This window comes from Ips typographus, linkage group LG15 (assembly GCF_016097725.1).
Source record: "Ips typographus isolate SLU linkage group LG15, UJ_Ityp_2.0, whole genome shotgun sequence".
Classification (NCBI taxonomy): domain Eukaryota; kingdom Metazoa; phylum Arthropoda; class Insecta; order Coleoptera; family Curculionidae; genus Ips; species Ips typographus.
Genome location: NC_138436.1, coordinates 1,634,917 through 1,649,111, shown reverse-complemented (window position 1 = coordinate 1,649,111; position 14,195 = coordinate 1,634,917). Strand labels below are relative to the sequence as shown.

At 33.2% G+C, this 14,195-nt stretch overlaps 2 long non-coding RNA genes across 2 annotated transcripts in view; both read left to right on the top strand.

Annotated features, from left to right (window-relative positions):
- LOC145738264 (uncharacterized) overlaps positions 1 to 8,104 on the top strand; it is a 35,545-nt gene extending 27,441 nt beyond the window's left edge. Inside the window, exon 2 of the long non-coding RNA XR_014180672.1 lies at positions 7,096 to 8,104. This is a non-coding gene — a long non-coding RNA (uncharacterized LOC145738264). The remainder of the gene's footprint in view (positions 1 to 7,095) is intronic.
- LOC145738258 (uncharacterized) overlaps positions 1 to 14,195 on the top strand; it is a 254,982-nt gene that overhangs the window by 44,530 nt on the left and 196,257 nt on the right. The gene's annotated exons all lie outside the window — the stretch shown is intronic.

The following is a 14,195-nucleotide window of genomic DNA, read 5'->3' as shown; positions in this document are numbered from 1 at the left end:
GTTTAGAGCAACTTCATCGACACTTAACATTGAGTTTTCACATTCACTAGGATTCTGATGTGTAGAAACATTCTTATTTTGTCCAAAATTGTAAAACTTGTTGCTACCTCGATTAAAATTTTTACATTTTGATGAACAATTATTTCTGGTATTACTATTTCTTATACCTCGATTTTGATCAAACCTAGAATAATTTTGCTTTTCTTGTGACACATTTCGATAGTAAAAATAATTTTTGTTTAACTTGGTCCCTTTGTACTTATTATTTCCACAATAATTGTTGGACTGAAATTCACAATTTTTAAAATACTTATTTGGCCAAGTACGAATAGTACCGTATTTGTCAAATTTGTTTTTCAACCGATCCTTACGAGACCGAAAATTCATTCCGTCCGAAATGTAAAATTTACTTTGCCGATTCATTTGACTAAATAATACACGCTCTTTAATATCACTTATTTTCAAGACTAGTTGGTTTAAATCACTCAAATTTTTATTATTAGAGCTTAGCAAATAATACATTTCAAAACACGACGGATTTAAACCGTTTTCAAAATAATCTCTAAAAGTTTCAAAAGACATGTCTGGGTTAATTTCATTTGCCAAGGTAAGTAAGTCATAATAATAAGTTTTAATGTCTTCATTGTCCCGATGTTTACGCGTGTTTAATCTAAATTTCAGTTTACGAAATGGTTGGTCACCTGCGAATTCTTTTAGAAAATCTGTTCGAAATATTGCCCAAGTATTCAAAACATTTTTTGGATCATTTACATATTTTTGATACCAAACTTGTGCTGGTCCGTCCAAATAATTATTAAAATATGAAATCTTTAAAGAATAAGTCCAGTTGTTTAATCTTGCGGACTTTTCATATTTATTTAAAAATGTAATGGGGCAATCACTTGATGGATTAAACGTAGGTGGACACGTAAATTTAGGGATGGCCGGGGTTTTTGGTTCGGCCAGTGCTGTACGTAAAGTTATATTAGCCATTAATTTCTTGACTTTTTTAACATAAGACACGATCGTTTCAGTAATACTGACATGCTTTTAACAATTTAGAAAACAAATATTCAAAATGACAATGTAGAACAAAATTAATTATGCAAAAAGAAAAATTGTATTTTTGCTTTAAAGAGGTAATTTTCACTCACGATGAGAAAAATCAAAAATATTTTTTCTGGTTTAAAAATTCACTTTTTTTTTAACAGTGTTATACACACATTTACACACATTATTTTCCTGAATCTGTATCATACCCCAAAAGATAAAATAAAAATAAAAAACTCAACTATTGTTTTTCATCCATCTCAAAACAGACCGGCGCACAGTGGTCGGACGGTCACACAACGGTCTTATGGACGCCTGCGGTCATAATATAAAACACTACTTTTAATAAGTGAAAATTTGTACAGATCCCTGAAATTTGTTGAAAATATTGTTTTATCTGTTTGTAAAGAGAAAAATTATGCACAATTTTAGTAATTCACTATAAAATTCCACGGAGAAGAATGAATTTTACAAAAACCCAATATAACCTAAAAATTCAACTTATTATTTTCTTTTTTAATTTTTTAAAAATATTTTCCTAAGTTACCAAGAAGTTTTATGAAAAACTACTTTAACTTTACAATTTGCAAACACACAAGTTTTGATAATATAATAAAAAATTATAATTTAATTTCCTCAAATTTGAGTTTAACTTAACTTAAAATTCGAAAACAAATGATTTTATTTACATACTTATGAAATTAGAAGTTTTGTGGCTTCCTCGCTCATTTCAAAACTGACATGTTGTTTCCATCGGTTTCTCAGACTAGTCAAGTACGAATCGGATGATACTAGCAGAGAATGTAGAATATCCTCATTAGTGGCAACTCGCGAGCATTTTCTTGAACCAAATTGACGAAACTTTTTGAAATCTTTATTTCTTGCTTCCGCTGCTTCCTCGCTGAGTTGTCCAATCGGAAGACAAGCAGATTGTATTATACCACACCCATGTAAAAGTATTTTATGGATTGAAGAAGGCATGTAAAACCATCGATACTTCGATACAAAAATGTTTGCTGTATTTTGAGCACAGTTATCAAAGGCTTCTTCATTTATTGCTCTTCCGCTTATCAAAACTTGAAGTACAGTAGAGAACCTGATAATGAGCTCTTCATCAACTCCTGTTACTTCTGCAACTATTTGAGTATCTCTAAAAAATCTTCTAGCAGTATTGTCATCGTTTGAGTTTCCACTTCCTTGTCTCGGCACGTCAACATTTATACCAAGTCTTTGTTTAAGTTCCATTTGAACACGTTTTTTCTTGTTTTTTAAAAGGTCTTTTTGAACACTGGATCTAGCACTCCACTTTTTAAAATCTAAACGATATGATATATGTAAGATACATTCCATAACCCGGATTAAAGCATGTAAAGATGAAAGGCCATATTTATATGCATCGGTATTTACATTTTTATTTCGCAGTTTTTCCAAGTCGTTCATTTCGGATGGTTTTGCCTTACATATCGGACAACATGCTGAAGATGAGGTTTCTGTTAAAACTTGACATATCTTTCCATCTATCATCGTGAAAGATAAGTTGTGATGCACTGCAAATGCAACTTGGCAATTTAATGGTGATACAATTGTCTCTTTCAAGTTGTCAATCTGTTTTTGATAATTATTAACGATGTCTATTACATTTTCGGGTGTTTCCTTTAAAAATTCAAAAAATATCGGTCGGCAGTAGTTAGACGATGAGGGATGCGGATTTTTCCAAATTTCACACACACATATTTTCCGAAGTAACTAGCTGAAGGGGAACTAAAGATGCCATAAATACTGACTCGTCTGATATATTTGGATTATTAAAATTTTGTTTATATGCACTATGTCCCGAAGATCCATCGCAACCCCATTTGCTGTATAACATAAGATCTTGTGAGCTCATTCCTAGGACTGAATTTTGTACGTCAGTTGTTAACAACAGTCGTTTAATAGTGTGGTCTAAAAGATGTTGAAGTGTAATAGAAGCGCCCCTTTCAGTAATTTTCATAAATAAAGGATAACAATCAGATTTGGCTCGAAAAATTTGATTATAACTGGGAAATAAATCGGCATTTCTTAATAAGCATTGTTCTCTTATACTATTATATTGATACCTTGATAAATTCGCATCGGTTATTAAAGCCAAAGCCTCATCTCGAGAAAATTGCTTAATACTATCTTCATTAAACTGTTCTTTAAATTTATGTGCTCCCATTGAAAGCACTTCTCGAACGAGTTCTGCTTCATCTCTCTTCCCTTCTACCCTTAATTTTCTTTCCAATAAACCTTGAAGTTCTGCTATTGATATGTTGTTTACTTCTTCCAGTTTAGATAACTTTCTGCGCTTACTTCTTTCTGAACACTCCTCTAATTTTTTGGTCGGTCTTCCTGCGGAAGTCGAAACTGTCGATGTAGTTTTAAATATTATTTCACCTTCCAACCAATGTTTAAACTTTTTGTTGAATTGTTCTTTAGTTCTATTGACTTGCTTCCACTTACGTTTAAACTTGGGTAAAAAATCTCTCTGTAAAGTACGTTTCACAATTTTGAAGTCATCGGTACTAATTTTGAACCGTTCTTTTAGGTTACGAAAAAGCCACTTCCATTAAACTCACTTCCGTTTAAACTAATAATATTATCCGACAGATATTTTTTACGAACTTTTAACATTTTCACAATAGATTTTTACTGGTTGTACTACAGCAATCTTATTTAATTCAAATAAAACAAGATCTGTCAACGTCCACGTCAACGGCATACATTTGTTTTATTGGCGCGCATGACCCACTTGACTGAAATACGTTATAAAATCTAAATAGGCAAATTTCGGCAACTGCCAAAACTTTGATACATAAGACCAAAGCTTATAGACTACATCAATCCTAAAATTGGAGAGTCGCAAAGCGTCGCAAACTATTTTGTACATTTTTAAATAACATACTTATTTTGTAAAAACATATAATTACATTATATCATTAAAAATCTATAAAATAAATTTATCACATTGTATAATAAAAGTATTATATTACATTAAGAGATGTCATTCAGTTTTAGAAAATAAAATATAATTGTTGCTTTTCAAATATTACATAAAAACCCAAATTTTTTGAGACACAACAAGAATGAAATTTAATAAGTTCTATTTTAAATGAGAAAAATCTATGCTTTCACATGCGCTCTTGCATGTAATAATTTTTTTTTAGTATTTTTAATTTAACAGAAAAGTTTACTAAAAAACGGCATAGAATAAAATAAAATATAAAAATAATATTTAAATCTCTTTTGGCCGCCGAATAACATTACGGCTAACCACTGTGCGGCGCCTCCACCAAACATGGGAGTACAGAAAAGGTTGAAGAGAGGAAGGTCTGAAAGGTCTGTTTGAACCAGGAGGCGCCGGTCTGTTTTGAGATGGATGAAAAACAATAGTTGAGTTTTTTATTTTTATTTTATTTTTTGGGGTATGATACAGATTCAGGAAAATAATGTGTGTAAATGTGTGTATAACACTGTTAAAAAAAAGTGAATTTTTAAACCAGAAAAAATATTTTTGATTTTTCTCATCATGAGTGAAAATTACCTCTTTAAAGCAAAAATACAATTTTTCTTTTTGCATAATTAATTTTGTTCTACATTGTCATTTTGAATATTTGTTTTCTAAATTGTTAAAAGCATGTCAGTATTACTGAAACGATCGTGTCTTATGTTAAAAAAGTCAAGAAATTAATGGCTAATATATATAACTTTACGTACAGCACTGGCCGAACCAAAAACCCCGGCCATCCCTAAATTTACGTGTCCACCTACGTTTAATCCATCAAATGATTGCCCCATTACATTTTTAAATAAATATGAAAAGTCCGCAAGATTAAACAACTGGACTTATTCTTTAAAGATTTCATATTTTAATAATTATTTGGACGGACCAGCACAAGTTTGGTATCAAAAATATGTAAATGATCCAAAAAATGTTTTGAATACTTGGGCAATATTTCGAACAGATTTTCTAAAAGAATTCGCAGGTGATCAGCCATTTCGTAAACTGAAATTTAGATTAAACACGCGTAAACATCGGGACAATGAAGACATTAAAACTTATGATTATGACTTACTTACCTTGGCAAATGAAATTAACCCAGACATGTCTTTTGAAACTTTTAGAGATTATTTTGAAAACGGTTTAAATCGGTCGTGTTTTGAAATGTATTATTTGCTAAGCTCTAATAATAAAAATTTGAGTGATTTAAACCAACTGGTCTTGAAAATAAGTGATATTAAAGAGCGTGTATTATTTAGTCAAATGAATCGGCAAAGTAAATTTTACATTTCGGACGGAATGAATTTTCGGTCTCGTAATGATCGGTTGAAAAACAAATTTGACAAATTCGGTGCTAATCGCACTTGGTCAAATAAGTATTGTAAAAATTGTGAATTTCAGTCCAACAATTATTGTGGAAATAATAAATACAAAGGGACCAAGTTAAACAAAAATGATTTCTACTATCAAAATGTGTCACGAGAAAAGCAAAATTATTCTAGGTTTGATCAAAATCGCGGTATAAGAAATAATAATACCAGAAATAATTGTTCATCAAAATGTAAAAATTTTAATCGAGGTAGCAACAAGTTTTACAATTTTGGACAAAATAAGAATGTTTTTACACATCAGAATCCTAGTGAATGTGAAAACTCAATGTTAAGTGTCGATGAAGTTGCTCTAAACTCGACAAACAGTAAAGATAGCAATTTATTGTCAATCAAAGCTTCAATAAATAACGAAGACAATTTGTTTGATGTAATTTTAGATACAGGATGTGAACCAAATTTAATTGATTTAAATCTTATAACTAACATGTCTTTATCATCAGAGACAATCCAATTAACTTCAGTAGGAGGTTATACTGTTAACCCAATAGGTACTTCAAAAGTAACTCTAAAAATTAACAACATAAAGTTGGAGGTTGAAGCATTAGTAGTGAAAAACCTTTCTAAACCATTAATTCTGGGACATAATTTTCTATCAAATTTTAACGCAATAATTGATAACAATAAAAATATTTTGAGTTTTTCAACAAACAACAACGATAAAGTAACAGTTAATCTCAATCGACCTGATTTAGATGTTACATCTAAAAACCAAGTTCAGAAAGAGTATCTAATGGGTGTAGAAATTTCTGACGTCGAAAAAACAGTAAAACCTGTAATAAAATTGAAAGTTGCTCGAAAGTATATTGTAAAACCAAATAAGCAAATAACGTTACGATTGAAAACCGCGAATAATGAGCCTGATTTAACAAAATGCATTTTTATTAAAAGAGACAGTTATTTATGTCCAAGAAATCTGTGTGTAGGCACACCATTTTTGCAAAATGGGCACAATTTATACATTAAAATTGTCAATAAGGGATTTAGAACAGTTCCTATTTTAAAGCATTCTGTTATAGGTAAATTCGACGTTAATGAATCAATCAATACAAATACGACAAAGGATTCAATGTTTTGCATTTCAGAAAAACGCGGATCAAAAAATGCTAAGTTTCAGTTCGATTTTCCTATTCAACCGAAAATGTTACATCCTAATTTACCGACAAGTAACATAAATGAAATCGATAATATTGAATATCGAAGAAAAGTTGCGATGTTTAAATCAACTCGTAAAACTTCACACCAAAATAGAGACACGGCTGACAAAGTCGAATTAAAAAATGTAACATTTCCTGTATCCCAATTTTGTGGATTACAATATTCAAAGCAAAATGTGTGCTTTTAGCATTTCTATTTAGTAGAAGTTTGTATAAAAGTTAAGCTGAAAAATCAAATATTTTGAGGAAAAAAAAATGAATTTTACATACTGCAGCATGCTATTAAATTAATTTTTACATGACTTCTAAATCAGAAGTAAAAAATAAAATCCACACTGTAAAACAGCGGATTGTGTTATTTCGATGTCGAGGTCAAGCATTCCCGATAACGACAAAAAATGTGCCGGAATGAAACTTCTAATTGTCGACAAATAATTTTTTACTTATTATGTGTAGGTACCAGCTTTAAATAGTGCAGAGTTAAAGAGGATTTCGATATGTTTCCATCGTTTAAAAACGAACAGTACATAAAAAATCGAAGGTTATTATTTGGTTGCTTGCAAAAATCGCGACATTAGTGGAAAATAAAGTAAAGCAGACTAATTAGTTGTATTTGACGCCGCGTGCCGGTGTGACCGACTTGCTTTATTGCACTCGTCTCGTCGCATCGCCGCGAAGGTGTCGATAAGAAAACTGCTGATTGATGAATTTTAATGTTTTTTTTTTTTTTCTAAATGCACATGATATTTTACCTATATGAAATAACAAGTTGAAATATTGTATTGGCTAAAAATAATTAAATTTGTTTTTACTATGAAAAAAATGACAACTGATTTAAAAAGTGACTCAAGTTTTTTTTTTTAATACAAATGGAAAATCATACATTTGTAATAAAGTATTTCTGAAGTGATATTTAACACATTCAACACACATACTACTCGAATGAGACGATAAGACCCACACATCATGATAATGTGACTTTATTTTTAATTTATTTCAGCTGAATTTTATTATGTTAAATAATTAAGGTGAAAAACGCTAGATGAGCGTAATACCTTATTATGTAAGTGGCACATAGAGTTTGTTTCTTTAACCGACCCATTGTAATGAGTTTTATGAGTAATAAAGTTTCAACTTACATGCAGTTGAACTATTTTTGGTGCATCTGTACGAAGATGTCCAGCTCAAGATTCATAATTAAATGAAATAATTATTGAATTGCCAATGAAAAATATTGGTATCTTTTATAAAGGAGTAATTTAAATACTCAAGAATTCAACAGGAAAAACAGTATAATTCAATGTTGGTAGGAGCATTAGCTCTCAAAGTAGTTGTTTCTGATTTTTCCCTTCTCAGTTGAGAAGTTTCTGATACAGAAAGGTCTGTACATGTTGATAAATATTTGTTTTAGTGCCACACAGCAATACTATTTGCTGTTATCGATGTTAGGGCGGTGCATGAATTTTTCTTAAGGAACAAACCAAAAATACTCGTTGAATGCGAAATTAGTAGCAGGCTGAAATGATTGTGTGTATGCTAAACCTTATACATACGTTTTGAAATTGGGTCTTTGAAGCAAATTGATACTATATTTGTTTAAACTCGGATATAAAAAGGTCCATATGAAGTAGCTAAACTTGTCAACATTTTCAGGCAACGGAGATTCCTATTCCTGACAGCAACCGGTTATACGTTATCCTGGAAGTTTGCGTATTAGTTGCTTTAATCGTTTACCTTAATTCCGTTTATAGGATCGTCTCATTACGATGTACAATAAGTTGTACAAATTTCTAGCAGACTGACTACGACTACTTTTTGAAACAAACATTGAACTGCTGAATAATTCAGGGTTACAAGTTACAAGCCCGATAAAGTCTAAATGCTCATAATTAAGTTAAGAAAAATGATTTACTTTTATTTGCTTAAATGAATTATCCTACAGTAGGATATATTTTGTTTTTTGTGCACATGAAAAAATGCGATATATAGGTACGTAAGTACCTAACCAAATGATTAGATAATTCTTTTATTATGCCGCAGACAGATGGTAATCACTTTGTTATTTAAGTCATCGTGGTAACGACGCGTCTAAAAAACTGCGTATGGATAAATATCATTGTAATTTCATTTTGACATGCAAATTTTTAGCATATGAGAATAATTAAGAAAAATGGCCATTGTTATTATAAAAGTTAAAAAGTGTACACTTGAGTTTTGTATCGTGATTTTTCATTGTATGAGTAAATGGATTAATTGAAGACTTTACGAAATAAAACTGGGCTAAATACTTATTGAACTTTGACAAGTAAAGACTGTATTGCACGGTCAAGATGTCAAGATACTAGTAGCAAATTTTGAAACTTGAACACTTGTCATATTAGGTTATCAGAAAGGTTAATGAGTGCACCATGCTTAAAACCATGGAATTTGCTGGTTAACCAATTCGGAATAATATCTCAATGAGACCATGTAGGTACCTACCAACGAATAAAGATAAATATATGAAAAAATTAATATTGTCGGTGTAATAATCACCTTGAACATATAGTTGTTTATGCATTTTTGCGAGGAACGCAACTAATTCGCGAGCGATGAGAAATGAATGTGTCGCTGCGCGCATAAATAAATGACTAATTTAAATAGTCCGAGTTAGGAAGACGGTTTACATTATGTGCATATTGATTTTCATTACGTAATTTTTGAATCAACCGAATCATTCCCAATACACGCATACTTATATACCGAATGCTACGTTTCACCAGTTTCGGGTACCAGTAGTACCCCAAACACAACAAAGGGTTGAAACATCAGGAGTGAATTCTGCTGGCGCATCTTCTGGAGGTGCGTTTGGACCACAAACTTATGGGACCACCTGAATCCCACGCAAGTCAGGTTGTCCGCAATCCGGCACTGTGCCCAAATCCGGATAACCAGGCGCAAGTGCGAGCAGGGGGGCCCATTAATCCTCAAACTAGAGATGATCTAGAGCAAGCGGTAGCACAGCCGTTTGTTGCTCAGTTAGAGCCTTTTGGAAATGTAGGGATAATACAATAACAAGATACTACTTATTACCTATTCTGATTTTTATACTATTTGGAAAATAGTAAGACAGATACATGGTATATTATGAATTATACCACACGAAGTAAAGAGTTACAAAAATACATCAGCTCCTGGACTAAAACAAAAGCGTACATCGCTTAGTTCTACTTCGTCCGGCTGATAATCCGAATGATGACAAACTTTAGCCTTGATTCAGCTTTGTAAGGCAAAGTGAAACCAAGACAAACAATGCAAATTTGTGGTAATGCAATAATTAGAGTTTTTTTAATACACCAGAAAGGATTTAAGTTGATCATTTAATACCTACTTGCATTTACATACTGATGGCATATTTTTATTTTTACAGAAATCAATGAGGGAAAAGCATTTGATTGAGGACATTATATCCAATTTTTGATAGAACAATCTTCTCCAAAAGGATTTGAAGTTGGTTAGAGACGGTTAATGTTTCTGTATTTTTTGAAACAGGCAAATACGTTCTACTTTTCATAAAATGAAAACTAAAGCGTCTTATACTTACGGAGTTCAAACTTTTTAGTTTCAGGACCGGATTCCTGTTTATTTTAACATGTCAGTTAACTTCATAAAGTAATACGTAACACTGCATGCAGAGTATACTTTGGATATAAGTATATTAAGCCTTAAGTAGCACATACTAACCTTTTGTCTTATATTTCATGTAACACTGAGTACTATGTAAGAAGGAAGCAGACTATGATGAGCTAGTATTGTTATTGGAACTCACGAAGGGCTTGGACATTGGACCGTATACTGATAAACTACACGTAAAGAGTTTATCAATTGGACAATCCACATCACAAACATTAATAGGACATAGTAGATGATGGTGTTAAGTGATGTGAGGTGCAAAGTTTTGCTCATAAGAGTAAGTCTTGTCAAACTTTTCCCAGTGTTGCGTTATTTGTTTTTTTTCCCTGCCGGAAGCAAAGTGTTTACGGTAAAGTTCATAATTTGAACTATGTATGTTTTTACGAAGCATAACGTTCTATAATATTGTTAGAATAAGTACTAACTTATTATTAAGGAATTATTGTAACCAGTGTCCTTGGACAAACTTAACTGAGTACTATGGAATACTCACATATGTAAACCTACTAACCATTTATCATAATGCCTTCGTATGTACACATGTAACTTTTAAATTTGTGTTAGGCTAACGATATATTGTTACTATTGTTAAAATTTTTTAATTATTGTTCATATAAAACTGGGGACCAGTTTTTCTGGGGCGGAGGCATATGTCACGAATGGAAAATCCATTAATTCAAAAGATGGACTTATTAACTTAAAAACATAAGAATATTCGAGGATTGCGAAATATTAAGCGCACGAGGCAAGGTCGCACCATGATGCACCGAGTGTGTCATGCACCGGGTGCACTGTATCGGTGATGAGTCACCACCACCTGCTTTACAGAAATGTGAAAAACAAGCGACAATAACAAACTGCGTCAGCCGATCAATCGGGTATAAAATACGCCGATTTTAGCAGTGTAGGATAAGTGTGAACCGATCGACGGTAGTGCGACCAGCTGACCCAAGAAGTCGAAATGTCGACTCTCCTCGGGAAAAGATCAAGTTAAGTAGTCCTTAGCTTATGAATCTATGTAAGTACAATTGTTAAATTGTCAACTTTTAGTGTGTTTATGACCGTATTATGCAGACCCATTTATGTATACGATATTTAATAGATTCAAGTGTTTAATAGAAAACTCAGTGTTTGATTCCATCCTTAAAACTGAGATCCTGGCGCCACGTTTAACGTCGTGAGAGTCAGTTTAATTGATGAACCCAGAAGGGCTCATAAATTAAACATGACACTCTTTATAAATTACGGGTGAAAGAACTTTGGACTGGTCTTACAGGAGTTAAAAATTCTGATAAATCAAACTGGGTGGGTCATTCAAAACTATTGTCGTATGTAGCTTTAGGAGTAGAAAAGAAAATAATATCGTTATTGCTCTCATTCTCATCAGTTGTGAACCATAGTTTTTTTTCCAATATTTTTAGAAATAATGTCAGATTTATGAATATTAGAGGCATTGGGTTTTTCGGATGTAATATCGCCTGAAGAGTCGAGATTACATTGCAGCAATGCAGAGCTTGGCAAAACATGGGCATCAGCTCTTTCATCTGTAATAGAAATCAATGTTTCTTTCCCAAGTTGGTTGTTGGGTTCAAAGAAATTTCTAAAATATTCAGTTGCGACATTACTCAACAAAATTCTTTTTATTTTTTTTTACTTGTTGTTAGTAACAGCAATCTTTTTATAAGATCGAATCACCTCTCTCACCAAGTTACTTAATTTTGCATTACTAGCACAAATATTCAATATACTAGGATAATTTAAGTCAAGCATGATCGAGATTATTGTTTGACATATTGACGTTATTTCACTTGAGTTCATTTTTAATTAATATGCTTATCTAGAAAACTCCAAAAATATATTTAAAATGAACACAACCATTTTTTAACTTTGTACAAAAGAGACAAAGAAATTAACTATAATAGTAAAAACGCATAAACATAAACACATACAAAAACTTAGGTATTAATAAAAAATAATTCGGTATTTACCAAACCGAATTAAAAACTAAACAAAAAATGATATTACTTATCTAACTATTAAAAGTACTAAAGGGTTATAGCTAAGCAAAAATATATACTTGCGACGCTCTTTTGTTGGGGATTTAAATCAAATGCCCCTTTTGACACTAGTCTGATGTTAATTGCCTCGGGCGCCACCTGGTTTCAAATAACCGAGGAGCGTAAACCAGGAAAACGCTCCGTCCACCGGGGTAGCTTTTAAGACAGTCGAAGAAGGAAAGCAGTCGTTGACCCAATGAAAGTCAGAAATTTATTTACAAGCTAACCGGGTCGTGTTCCCAAGAACTAAATAGAAATCAACACTTTGAAACAATTAAACAAAAATTATGTCTACGGACCTACGGTGGTTAACGAACACAGAACCAATCGTAAAGAAAATGTCGGAACCCTAACGGTCTCTTAAGTCCTAAACAGACACAAACGCAAGTGCAAAGATGAGAGAGAGCGTGTAACTTTGTTTTAAGCGATCTATTTCAACCAAAAGCGTGTAAGTCGGGACGCGGGTGACAAAGCAGCTAAACACACCAGTAAAAGCGGTCAGATAATAGGCGTACGCGTTAACGGTGTCTACGGCAGCTGTCCTGGTGGTTAAGGGCAGGAGAACTCCGGGTGCTAGCTACTGGTAACAAGGAGAAACCGTTGGGTCCTTACGAACACACAACGGCCAACTACGGTGTACTAAATACTGGGAAATCCGTCGGGTCGTTACGAGTCCACGACGGCTAGCTACGGTGTACTAAATACTGGGAAATCCGTCGGGTCGTTACGAGCCCACGACGGCTAGCTACGGTGTACTAAATACTGGGAAACAAAAGGAACGGACAAGTATTGCGGTATAGGACCAAAACGGATGCCGTACCGGTATAAGCGGTTGGACGGTACTTACTCCTAGTCGGCTTTCGAGTCAGAGCAGGTGGACTGGATCGGGCGCTGACCGCAGGTGGAAGAGGCCGTTTGCCACGTGCAGGCCAGTTTTATCACCTGCAATGCCCCACTCACCTACGTACCATGTGTGGGGGACTGGAACCGCGCGCACTGCCACACACTGGGTGCCGGCAGGACACCTTTGCAGGTTAACTGCGGTACTATAGCCGCTGTACATTTGGCCGCGCAAAACTTATTAGCCACGTAATTATCAATTAGAGGTTTTCCGCGACACATCGCTATGACCCGAACGAAAAGTAACCGACGTCCCGATCCTAAACTGACAAGAACGGAGAAAATCCGACTGTGGGAACTTTAGCAATTAAATTGATGATTCTGGTTCGATCTATCTGATTAAGAAAACGGTAAAAACTTATGCCCGTATTTATAAACGAATCTCAATCTCATACTCAAGTACAACTTCGCAAAGTACGTCTCGAGTCTTGAGTACGACACAAGTTTTATAAACAAAACTTAACGGTAATTCTCGGCAAAGCATAACCAAAGATAGTTTTGCTAGTAATTTTTTATTTTTTAACTTAATTTTCTAGTAACTTTCGTGTTACCTTCATTGCCAATGTCAAAAATGTTTGGCAATTTACCTGGAACGCGGAAGTTGTTGTTTGAGCGTTGATTGTAACTTATTTGAATTTGGTTTGGTTTGGTGGTTTTCTTTTTTAAATATTTATTATTTCCCTTGAGGTACGTATTCAACAATAATTTTATACATATCTTTACCATCTATATGCCTATAGGATCATAAAGAAACTATTTGATGGCTATAATAACAGCCTATACCCAAAAAGAGAAGCTTTTGTTGGCTAATTTAGTAGACAAACACAAATTAGTGGAGGACAAACGAACGATGCAGCAACTGTACAAAAAAAAACAAGCAGAATGGACAGAAATTGCTACAGAGTATAATTCTCAAGGATCTATAATAACTGTGCCCAGGAATGCTGTC